The sequence below is a fragment of the Arachis duranensis genome, chromosome 8, assembly GCF_000817695.3.
Source record: "Arachis duranensis cultivar V14167 chromosome 8, aradu.V14167.gnm2.J7QH, whole genome shotgun sequence".
Lineage (NCBI taxonomy): Eukaryota > Viridiplantae > Streptophyta > Magnoliopsida > Fabales > Fabaceae > Arachis > Arachis duranensis.
In genome coordinates this window covers 37,563,697-37,577,007 of record NC_029779.3, presented here as the reverse complement: position 1 = coordinate 37,577,007, position 13,311 = coordinate 37,563,697, and the positions used below count along the sequence as shown (strand labels likewise).

Genomic DNA, 13,311 nt, shown 5'->3' with positions numbered 1-13,311 from the left:
AAATATCACTATAAAAAATTATAATTTCAAAATATAAAATTTAAAATACAAATAATAAAATAATGTTATAAATAATTTAATTATTTTATTATTTTATGTAAAAAAATTATTTATTAAAATCTAAAAAATAATATTAAAATTATTAGTACTATAAAAAGATACTTCAAATTTAATATTATGAAAAAAATAAAAAATTATATAAAAATTAATTTGATTCATTTTCAAAAAATTACATTTTACAAACTCTATTTTTAATGCTAGCCCTTTCTCTCCCTCTCACACACACAAAATTTATCACTAAAACTTTTTTTTTTGTAGTGATAGATCTTTTAAATTTTTTATTTATTTGTCTTATATCGTTGATTTCTTTATATAATAAATATCCAACACTAATTTTTTTCTATAAAATTTCTATTATACGATTTTTTTTATCTCAAAATTTAAAACAATAAAAAAGTATATAAATAATCATACAGTGAGAAATACAATACAATAATAGCAGTAATATGCATTTGTAGCTAATTTTTTACATATGGGTGATTTTAACGTAAAATATTTAATCATTTTAATATTTTATATTGTTATGGTAATGGCATAAAAAATAAAATATCACTAATATTTTATAAAAATAATATTTTTTAAATTATAAAAAAATAAAACATCACTGATCAATTTCATATACCAATAAAAACAGAAAAAGTAATTGTTAATTGGTTTTGTTCGTACCTGAGTTTATGAGATTTGAATGGATGTTACGAGTTTATGAGATTCGAAGATTTTATCTGGTGTAGTATTATCTTTGAGTTGATAGATTACCTGCAAAAACATTCTGATAAATAAGTTAGCAGTGCTTTTTGGATATCAAAATGACCAGATGCTTACTTATTAGGCTCCTTTCTCTTTTTATTCCGTTTTTCCGGTGTAACGCTCTTAAACATTTACCGTCTTTAATATACATTTTAAATACCATAGTGTGGTTATTAGGCAAAATTTTAGTATTAACTTCTTTTGAAATATACCCGTTATCTTGTAACATATTATTGTCAAGTTAATATGAATTAAAGTCGTGATTCTTGTTCAGAACAATGTTCCAACTCGGGTTTGTTGACTTTATTAGCTTGGTCATCAAACTCGAATATTATCAAAAAAAGAAAAAAAATTTCAGTTTTCCTTGGGCGGTTAAGCATGCTTCAATTTTTGAACCGTCGAGTGACACCTCTCTGTCCATCTTTAATTTATTACACTTCACTTCAACTTCCATTCTACCCCCATTTCTTGGAATGTTTCATTTTCCCTCCTTCCTTTGGGATTTTTGCGAGGTAAAGTACCATCAGTCAGAGGCGCCATTTTATCCTTCGTTCCTTTTTTATTCATCCGTCCGCTCATCATCCAGCCAAGTAACAAATTTTTTTCTTTTTCTTTCTGTTCATTTTTATTTTACTGCTGCTTGATTCTTTGAACCCTTTTGCAATCTATTTAGCTAGAACAGGTTTCTCTCTCTGTAGTACGCATTTTCAAATTACTCAAATGGGTGTTCTGTATTTTGTAACCATTTTTAGTTAGATAAACTATTTTTATGCCAAGAAAGAAGGTTATCGCCAACTGAGAACGCGCTGGATCTCGGAGGAAGTGAAGTCTACTCCCTCCACCATCATTCAAGAAGAGCTGGATAACCTTCGGGAGGCTAGAGTTATTTTTAATTCAGACATCGGGAACCTCTATGTTCTCACTGTTCCTAATCAGGGAGACCGCTTATGCCACATAAACGAACATGGTGTACGAGACTAAATTCTCTCAGCATTGTGTCCGATTCCCTTTTTTTAGTTTCAAGAAAAAGTCATCAAGTTTACTGGATGTGCCCCTTCGCAACTTCATCCAAATAGCTGGGCTATCATCCTTAGCTTCGAACTTCTTTGTTCTTTCCTTGATATAGAAGCCACCGTTAGGATCTTCTTTTATTTCTTTACCTTAACTATACCTTTCAGTTCTCGGGAGTCTCGGGAACCATGGTGACAGAATCTCTTCTTTTACCATGGTGAGCAACCTTTTTCCCCCTACTGCAGTTTGCTGTAGATCCTGAAATTCATGACTTGGAAGATGAATCTTCCACCAAGCGAACTCCTTTCCCCGGCTTCCTTTGGAAACATCCTAGACAAGGACTTCCGAGCTTTTGAGTTCATCAAAAAATATTTTCTAACCGATGAGGTTAAGTTGGAACTCCTCGAAAAATAATTTGTTAGGCTAAGTTTCGTAGAACTTCTTACTGCCTTCTAATTTTAGTAGCAAAGCTTTTAAGTATATCGTCTATTTTGATGTTTAATTACTCTAACGTAAAATGCTTTTTTGTCGTTAGCATTATGTGCTTTTACTCCTCGTTATGCCATTATATCATCATAAAATCGTTCGTATATCAAACAGATTGAAACACATGCACTTAATAATCATTCATTCATCCAACAATTTGGTTAAAGCACATTGTTCATACTTGAAAAAATTTATTATTTGAAACAGAACAACTACATTACTAAAAAAATAAGAAGCCCCATTAAAAACCTAAATACATAGAAAAAGAGTGCCTTTATTCTAATATCTGGAATTTCTTAAGAATAATACATTCTCAGATGAATGACATTCCGTGTTCTCGGAACCTCGAGACCATCTAAGTTCTCCAGCTTATATGCCCCCCTTCCCAAGATTCTCTTTAATTCGGAAAGGTCTTTTCCAGGTAGGGACCAGTTTTCCCTAAAGTGCCGAGGTCCTGGCGTCAACCTGCTTCAATACCAAATCCCCCGCTTGGAAACTCCTTGTTTTGACTTTAGCATTGTACCTTTTCGCAACTCTTTGCTTCAGGGATTGCTCAATCAGATTAGCTGTTGATCTCAACTTATTGATTAGGTCAAGGTTTTCTCGATTTTCTTAGCTATCCAGGAGCAGCCTTGGGCTAGGCTCGCTAATCTCAACCGGAATAACCGATTCCTCTCCATAAGTAAGTCGGAATGGAGTCTCAGCGGAAGAAGATTAGGCAGTGGTGTGATAAGACTATAGGATTGACCATAGCTTGTGAGTGCACGACCCTAGAAAGTTGTCTAACCGCTTTTTCAATTCTTTCAAGATTATTTTGTTTGCGGCTTTAGTCTATCCATTAGCTTGAGGGTGTTCTATAGAAACAAAAGCTTGACAAACTCCTAACCCAGTTAAAAGTTCACGAAACTTGGTATCTATGAACTGGGTTCCATTTCTGTGACGACAACTTTCAAAATGCCGAATCTGGTAAACACTTTTCGCCACATGAATTTCCGACATTGGACTGACGTGATACTGGCTAGTAGCATAACCTCAATCCACTTTGTAAAGTACTCTATTGCCACTATCAAGTATTTTACCTGACCAAGTCTCTGAGGGATGGTACAAGCAAATCCACACCCCATTTCGCGAACGGCCTTGTCGGGATAATAGAGACAAGTTCATGAGGTAGAGCCTGGTGGAGATTACCATGGAGCTGACACTTCTGACACTTATTCCATTGCATCCTTAATTATAGTGGGCCAATAGTATCCAACCCTGATTTCCTTTTGAGCCAACGACCTTCTGCCAAGATGATGTCCACAACATCCTTCATATATTTTCTCTTACTGTACTTTTTTCAAATACAGCTACAACAATGGGTCTCTGGCATGGTACTCTCTATTAACTTGGGAGGTTACAATTTGTAAATCACTAAACACATTGATTTTTGATGCTTTGACGTCTCGAGCTAAAGTTAAACCTCCCCAGACACCAAAGGCGCATTTAGCTAGATTTAATCTTATCTTATGAAGTTGGAGGCAAGAAAAGAGTTTCTTTAAATTAGCAATCAAGTTGGAATCTTCTTTATTTTTTATCAACATATCGTTGATATAGACTTCCATATTTTTCCCAATTTGCTGCCTAAACACTTAGGCCATCAATCTTTGAAAGTATTCCCTTGCATTTTTTAAGCCAAAAGGTATTACAGTATAACAGTAAATCTCTTCCGGGGTAATAAAAGTAGCTTTATCATCATCAGATTTATGCATAGGTATTTGATTATACCTACTATAAGTGTCTAAGAAACTGAGTATACGATATCCTGAGGCTAAATCTATCACATTGTCAATAATAGGCAATAGAAAATAATATTTTGGTCAAGCTTTATTCAAATCAGTATAATCAACGCACATACGCCACTTCTCATTAGATTTTTTAACCATCACCACATTAGACAACTAAGTAGAATAAGTTAGTTCTCTAATAAATCCAACATCCAACAATTCCTAAACCTGCTTTTTGACCTTGAAAGCTCGGTCAGACAACATCTTCTAACGTCGTTGCGCCACCAACTTAAATATAGGGTCAATAGCAAGTTGGTAGGACTTGGATGCGGAATCTATCCCCGGTATATCAGAGGGTTCCCATGCAAATAAATCTGCATTACCTCTCAAAAAATCCTGAAGCTCCGACTTCAAAAGATAAGGTAAATCCTTGTTGATCATGGTGTATTTTTTTGTAACATCTCCAATCTAAAATTTTTTCAGATTTCTATTAGGCTCTGTCCTTAGCTTTTCTTGAATTCTAGAATCCAGATCAACAAGGAATATGCCAATAGAATCTTTGGCTTTGTCTCTTAAGGACAAATTCGCTTATTGCACTTCACAGCGGCTAATCGCTATCCAACTTTCTGAGGTCAAGTACTTCATGACCAAGAATTTCGTTGAAATGAACGCGCACAAATCATTCAATGTCTTTCTTCCAAGGATCACATTATAAGTTGTCAAATCTTTCAAAACAACAAATTTTGCTGAAACCACTTTGAAGTCCACACCTTCCCCTATGGTAAATAGAAGATCAATATTCCTACCGGGCTTGATGTAATGATCTCCTAAACCTACTACCCCAGGAAGGTGTGGTTTTAGGTGTTGGTATTTTTATCCCAAATGCATCAAAAGCATTTCTGAAGAGTAATTCAAATCCGCTCCAGTGTCTACTAGGATTCTTCTTATAATGCCATTCCCCAACTTTGCAGTAATTACTAGTGGCTCATTATCATCTACCGTGGTGCATTGAAAATCTTCCTATGTGAATTGTACAGTAGGGATGCTATTTACTTTTAGGACTTCTGGACTCACTGCCTTCACATCTCTTTTAACCGCATTCCTAGATTTCAACAATCTAGTTCTACTTACGACCACATTCACAATCACTTTGGCAGTTCCCTCACGAACTTCCACAGGCTTCACATTTCTAGGATTCCTGACCTCCTCATCTTTGTCCTTGTTTTGTCGTCTGGGTGGCCTAACATGTTGAACAAACTTAGAGAGCTTTCGATACTAAACTGTTTGTTCCAATGCATCCTTTAAGTCAATGCAATCTTCAGTTCTATGACCATAAGACTTGTGATAGTCACAATATTGTGACTTATTCAAAGAGGTCCTTGATCGAATTTTCCTTGCTTTAAGGAGGATCTCTTTGTGAGACACTTGTTGGTATACTTCGGTTAACGAAGCCACCAACGGTGTATATGTTAAAACCTTTCCTACACAAGGAGTTGATAGCTTTGGGGTTGCAGCTTATCCCAAAGTTTCGACCTTGTTAGGTGATGGAGCAAGATTTTTTCTCTTGGTCGCAACCACCTTCGAGACATTTTCATCCCTAATATATTTCAGGACAATAATCTGATGGATTTTTCCATAGATTTCACATCTCTAGTAGTCAAGTGTCTCTGAAAATTTCCTTCTAGAAATCCCACAATAAGGCACAAAGACACAACCTCAGGGGTCCGTGTATTAACCTCTAGTGAAACTTTATTAAAGCAATCCAAGTAATCTCAAATGCTTTTGCCCACCCTTTGTTCTATATCAAGTAACGAGATTGGGTGTTTGACTTGAATCCTCCTAGTTGTGAAGTGTGCTAAAAACTTCATCTTTACATCGTCAAATAATGATATAGAGCTGGAAGGAAGAGTATTGAACCATGCCATGGCTGGCCCAGATAATGTCACCGAAAAAGCTTTACATCTAATAGCATCCCCAACCCCTTCTAAATTCATTCTTGCTTTAAACGCATTTATATGCTATTGAGGATCCAACTTTCCTTCGTACTTGAAGTCAATCGACATATCAAAGTGTTTTGGTAAGCGGACTTGAAGCACGTATGAAGTAAATGGAGTTTAACCCATAATAATGTGTTCCTGGGTATCCCTATACCTTTTAGGACTTGGACTTCTTTGCAGAGCCCACCTCCTTCCAGACTGAGAAGAACGAGAATCAACTCTATCTTTTTTTCTGGGGTCACTGCGTTGCTCTTCCCGTCGAGGGGACTCCCTTTTATTTCTTTGGGACGAAAGGGATTGACGACGATCCTTCTCTGGGTGGCGTCTATATTCACGATCTAACGATCTTCTGGCACGACTATCTCGCCGATCCCTTGTGTGACTCTGGGACCGAGATTGTCACAACATAGAGTGTTCTGTCAATCGATGCTCTAGCTCCAACATGCGGTGTTGCATTTCTTGCATCACTTGCATATAGCTTCCTCCTAATCTTGACAAATGTTATTCTTCAGCATTCTTAGCTGCTTGATTCTCGAACCTAGGAGGAACTTGCTGCTCCTCAGTAGTATTGAGATCAATTTCATGTCTGTCTTCATAGGGCTTCTCCTTTAGAGGAGTGTTTGGATTAATAACTGATTTCAACTTGGAATCGGCCATGGAAATAACGGTGTAGGATCCCCACAGATAGCATCAAATGTTCGTACCTGAACCGAGGTAACAAGCTTATGAGATTCAAAGATCTTATCTGGCGCAGCGTTGTCTCCGAGCCGGGTGGGCTACCTGCAAAGGCACTCTGTTAATTAATTTAGTAGTACTTTTTGGGTACCAAAATGATCAAATACTCACCTGCTAGGCTCCCTTTCCCTTTTATTCTGTTTTTCCGGTGTAATGCTCTTGGACATTTATTGTCTTCAATATACATTTTAAATGCCATAGTGTGGCGGTTAGGCGAAATTTCAGTGTTAACTTTTTTAAAAATATACTCATTATCTTGTAACATATTATTGTCGGATTAATATAAATTAAAGTTGTGATTCTAGTCCAGAACAGGTTTGAATGTCGTTAAATGGATTTAGTTATAGAATGAGAGAAATGAAAAGTTAATTTATTTAACTTTTTCCTAAACATATTTGAGACTCTTGACTTTATTATTAGAATGCTGTGTAAAGTCCTTAACAAGAACAGTTAGAACTATTTTGTTCTTTACACGACAAGAGAGAATAAAAGAGAAGAGATCGAAGTAATGTATTGATTATTAAATGAATATCGATTCTGTTTAATTGAATGAACCAAATCTGATACACCCGTGCTCTACCATATTGCAGTTGGTGGCTTTCCATGAACATGTGTAATGTGCTTGAGTAATTCATTGTCCATGACATCATTACTATCCCATCTGGTTTCTTTGGATACCAAAGGAGAATATGCAGTTATCACAATAGTACAATACCCTTGGCTTTGCAATATTCTCTTGGATTCTTTTGCTGCCAGGAAGGATTCATCTCCACCTGTTTATTGTATGATTAGTATGATACGAAATTTAATTAATTTAGTAATCCAACTAATAAAATTAACGTTTATGTGTATAGTTAATATAAATAAATAAAAATTAGTTGATTAACCGCAGGAGGAATAGTAGCAAAAGAGAAATGTTCAACTTTTTTAGTAGAGTTGACTCTAATTGATTTTGTAAGACCCAAGTCGTAGCATTGCTCCATTGAAGCCCATACGCCCTTCATGTCAAATGGCACAAATTCATGTTCTTCATAAGGAAATTTCCTTGGCTTTGCACTCATTGGACAATGTGTAGAAATTAATTTAAACGAAAGCATTAATTAATTAATTAATATATTAAAGTAGTAAATTTTAAACCCGAAACGGTTGTCATAATGAATTTTAGTTATGATAAGGTTGGAATTTAAGATTAATTTATCTCATTTTTCCCTTCTTTCAGACATTCATTATAATGACAGTATTTTAATATTTTTAATAAAATGGAACTGTAAAATATCGTGTATTATAAACAAAGAAAGGACCGTTTTTATGTATCATTAATTTTAATCTAATGTGCCCATCAAACATTAGTATTAACAGATAAAATTAAGTCATTAATAATTTATATTACAATTAAGCCACAATAGAAGTTTAAATAAACTTCCAACACAATAGACCAAGTAAAGATCCAAGTTTTCTAATCCAAGACTCCTGCATGCATCATCCAAAATTTATCACTATTCATTAGTTAGAGCTTGTTGTGTCTTGTTTTATTTGTTTGCTTTTAGGTGGCAGTAATTGCCACGTCATTTGAGACCTTCTCTTTTCAATTCTGTATATCAATTTTAAATTTGACAAATATAAAAAACTTGATTTCATTATGTGTTAATTTGTTTCATTGATTAAAAAGACAGTTTAATGTATAACAGCAGCAATAATATGTCATTAAGGTTGCTAATAATAAGAGTATGCAATGTATGTGTGGAGAGGAGATGCTAAGTGGTGGCTCCTAAGATCCCTTTATTTATTATATATATAGTGAAATGAAGTATCACACTCTAGTAACGAATTAAGTCCAATAACGAATGATATACATGTATTACTGCGGAATTAAGTAGCAATCTCAGAAAGAAAGCTGGTCACAGATACACTGCGTCCTGCAAGTGACCAGAGCGAAACTGAAAGCAGTGTCAAAGTAGCTAAACTGTTCAACTCGGCTAGCACCCTCGCCCATAGCAGATAGCAGCAAATCACATATCTCACTCCCCGTTTTCGAATACACCATTACACCAATCTGCAACAGATGACCTTTCTCACAGCATAACTCAAAATAAGAAAGGCTCAAGATAAGGACACACCTTAGATTGCTAGGGCACACCTTTATTTTTATTTAATTGTAAACCTTAACAAATCATACCTCACTCTGTCGTTTTCAATGAAACTATAATCCAGACATTTCTTTCTCCAAATATCAAGTTGCTTTGAAATGCCAGAGCAATTCACAGTAGAACCACAAACAAGCCAGCCTCACATTTCCTTTGGAAGCTGCCAGTTGCACTGCTTCATCTACCCAGTGAGAGCTTATTTGGTTTTGAACATGATAAGAAACACTCTCGCAACCAATGACTGAACTCTGCCCTCCTCATAAGTGGGAGTGCTTCTTGGTCAACATCTTGATAAACTTCCTTCATATCCTGCATCATATCTTCCTCGTTGTCAGCACCCAAACATTCTACTTAACCTTTTTGTTTTCTATTGAAGAAAAGAACTCTAATTAACTCAAAGGTCATTACTTGGTGTGTTGAACCCAAGCGTGTAGTGGAAGACAACCCCGGTACAGTCAATTGCCTCTCAAAAATATCACAGTAGCCATGTGAAATATCCGACAACATTGTACAATTCGCTTCAAGCTTTAGAAGTTTCAATTTGCAAGGACCAATTCTAACCTCTTCCTTCACTCACTTTGTTATTTTCATCCCTAACGAAATTGTCAAAAGCAACTTTCTCCAAACTGACAACAGATGATAATATCTTGTACTCACTACCACTTCCTACAGGTCCACCAGAATGAATGAGAATGCCATTAGGTCCCCATCCAACTTGGAATGACTTGCCCATAAATAGAGCTGCATCTACAGTATTGCAAGCATCATGCTTGAGATCTAACTTAAAAACCTTCTGCTTTTATTGTCTTCGGAGGCATTCCCTTATGTTGCTGAACCATCAAAATAGACCCAGGAGAATTTGCATCAAAACTCCCATGTTTATATTCAAGTAAAGGAAATGGAGTTTTCCTTGCAATTGGTGGAGTGGATCTATGGGGCATTGCCTGAGCAGAATTTTGCAAAGGCCTTGCATATTCCTTACTGACAGGATGCTTTGTTACCCAATTCCTCTGGCTCTTCTTCATGAGGAAACATCAATAATCTCATTTCTCTCATTTTAACAGGGTCAAGCCTTAGACGAGCTGGATCACCTAGGATCCCAAACAAAGTCTCTCTCTCATTTTCCAATGTTTCATGAGTTACCAAATTGAAGAGAAGGCTCTGCAGAGGGTAACCACCACCTTGATTCTCAATGCCATACTTAAAGCAATCCGTAGCCAACTTCCTCACTGAAGTGTATATTGAACATTATGTCAATTATCAACCCTGAGGCACAAACTAAATCAATAGAGACAAACAGAAAAAAAGCAAACTCACCTATCTCCATCTGCTTGGAACTAACAGAGATCAAACCTTCAATTCCACAAACACTATAACGCCCGAAAATGCTGCAAGCATCACACAGATTAAAGGATTAAAAGAACCAACAATTAAGCATCCTTAAATTGTTAAATTCCAGCCATTAGAGGATAATGAATGAAAAGGAGGAATTAATTTCTATACACCGATGATGTAAAATAAGTTTTACACTATTAACAAATGAAATTCCAAGAAAGTGCTAAATCATTATAGGTAACTGTACATTACAATAACTACCTACCATAATTTCTCACTTTCCTGTAATTTGAATGGTTAACAACATAAACCATAAGTGCATAGAAATTAATCTTAAATGCAAATACACCTTAGCTATCTTTGTTGAATTATGTAACTTTCTAAGTTTTTCATGACATTCAAGTTTGGATTTATCTGTCATGAGCTGTTCATTGCTGATAATGCTTAGCAAATGAGATGATTGGAACAAATAGCACCACTCAAAATATAAAAAATAGACTCGAGGCATGAACACAACTGAACAAATAGCTTAGGGGTAATAAGGCTGCCGCCTCGGGAAGCGTGCCAGTGCCCGGGACACATATCCCGAGGTGAACAGTGCCTGCACCGGGCGGCGGGAAAATCCCGGGGAGATTATGTAACACAAACTACCTAATAAATAGGGGAGACTATGTAACACAAACTAAAATATAATGCTGTGTTTCTGATTTCTCAACCTAAAATTCAAGTAGTGTCGGAATACTTGAGATCGATATTAGACATTTGGGATGAGAGGGCATTCTAAAGCAATACAAACGTAAATGAAGAAAGAAAACGAGTAAAATCTAAAAGCATGAGCAGCACAATGTATAAAAAGTAGCCACAGCAATAGTGATAAACGACATACCAAGATAGATAACGTAGTCTGAGATTTACAAACTCAAGGGTGCCAGTTTTAAGTTGAACTTAAAAAGTTTATTAATGGACATTAAAAGAAGGGGCAAGTGCCATAGTTGTTACTTGTTCCCAGCCTCCTTCCACCACCACCTGCAAGAACAATGTAATTTGTAACTTGTAAGGTAATAGAAAGTACGGGCCAGTGAAGTTACAAGCATAATCAAAGAACCACAATCCTACAATCACCAAGTAAAACTAAAACGCAAGAATAGAAATTGGAATCGTATTTCTGTCCCTAGCGTGAATAGCAGAATGAAAATTGAATGTATTTTGAAGGGTAGATCTGTGAGCATGAAAAACCTAAATATGGGAATGGATGGTGGAGGGGAAGGAGGATACCAGAAGAGATATCAGTGAGTGAGAAGAAGGAGCGGCTGCGCGACGGAAGACCTGCTCGCCGACGAGATAGATGCCGAAGCCAGGGAAGGCGTGGCGGAACTGATTGGTGAGCACTGGGTGCTTCCTCCACTCGTCCCTCCTCCTGTGTTTTTTCCTCACCCATTCTCTCTCTTCTTCCATCCTTCTCTTGGTTGCTTTTGTTTTCTGGAGACAGAATATAATATTAATATAATGTATAAAAATTATTTTTTTATAATGGAGATACTAAAAATTATTTTTTGTTACGATAAGAACAACAATGAATGATCATGGGTGGCTAACATTTTCCATACTGAACTTCATTATTACCAAAGCCTTTGTATTTAATAACAGTTGAATAAGGTGGCCTCTTTACCTCTATAAATAGAGGCTAAACCTCAGTACGTGATACAACACAAGCAAGTAATAATAAAATCACTTCTCTCTTTATATACTATTCTCTTTATATTTCTACTACAATTCTTTCTCTTCTTTTATTTTATAAGTATTTTAAATTCTATTTTATATTACTCTTTACTTATAATATTAATAGCAATATTAATCATCTTTATTATATTGAGATTGTAACAATAAGCAAATGCGATTCTCTCTCTTTATTTTTAATACTTCTTTCTATCTTTGTATATATATACACAATACAACATATAATATTATTATATATATATAAAAATTATTATTGAGCTAATTATTTTAATACTAGAACTCTTGATATATCTGGAAACAATTATTTATCATGGATACTAGATGCTGAAATCCATCTTGATTCAATGGATCTTGGAGATACCATTAAGGCTGAAAATAATGCATCCCAGAAGAATAAAGCTAAAGCCATGATTTTTCTTCGTCGTCATCTTGACGAAGGATTGAAAAATGAATATCTTACATTAAAAGATCCTGCAGATCTTTGGAAAGATCTTGAAGAAAGGTATAATCATCAGAAAACGGTGATACTTCCTCAGGCCCGATATGAATGGACGCATTTGCGTTTACAAGATTTTAAATCTATAAATGAATATAATTCTGCAATGTTTCGAATCACCTCATGAATGAAATTATGTGGGAAAAAAAAATAACTGATCATGATATGTTAGAGAAAACTTTCTCAACTTTCCATGCCTCGAATGTGCTCCTGCAGCAGCAGTATCGAGAGAAAGGGTTTAAAAAAATATTGAGTTTGCAACAGTATCGAGAGAAAGGGTTTAAAAAATATTCTGAGTTAATTTCTTGCCTTCTTGTTGCCGAACGCAACAATGAGTTGTTATTAAAAAATCATGAAGCGCGCCCAGCTAGCGCCGCCCCATTTCCTGAAGTAAATGCGGCAATCATTACCCCAGAAGAGGTAAATGGCAAGCTTTTAATAACAAGAAAAATTATGGAAGGAAAAAGAATTATGTTCAAAAGATAGGATCTCACCAGAAGTGGGACAAAGAAAGGAATATCGGACAGAATAAATCAACCGAGGAGAAGTGTTTCCGTTGTGGTGGAAAGGGCCATTGGTCACGTACCTGTCGTACCCCAAGGCACCTAGTCGATCTTTACCAGACATCTTTGAAAAAGAACGACAAAGGAAAGGGAACAAATTTTGTTTCAAACGATGCTGAGAACTCCACCACTCATTATGATGTATCTGATTTTTTTGAGGACCCTGAAGGAAATATTGGCCATTTGATCAATGATGGAATAGTTTAATATGTGAAATTGTGAAGTATCTATGTA

The 13,311-nt window shown here is 35.6% G+C and overlaps 1 long non-coding RNA gene across 1 annotated transcript; it reads right to left on the bottom strand.

The window, feature by feature from the left end:
* Positions 1-8,561: 8,561 nt before the first annotated feature.
* LOC107462636 (uncharacterized) lies at positions 8,562-11,739 on the bottom strand. Its single transcript, XR_001586824.3, has 4 exons — positions 11,557-11,739; positions 11,168-11,307; positions 10,264-10,334; positions 8,562-10,175 (listed from the first exon to the last, which is right to left on the bottom strand). It is a non-coding gene; the product is annotated as an uncharacterized LOC107462636 (long non-coding RNA).
* Positions 11,740-13,311: the final 1,572 nt, after the last annotated feature.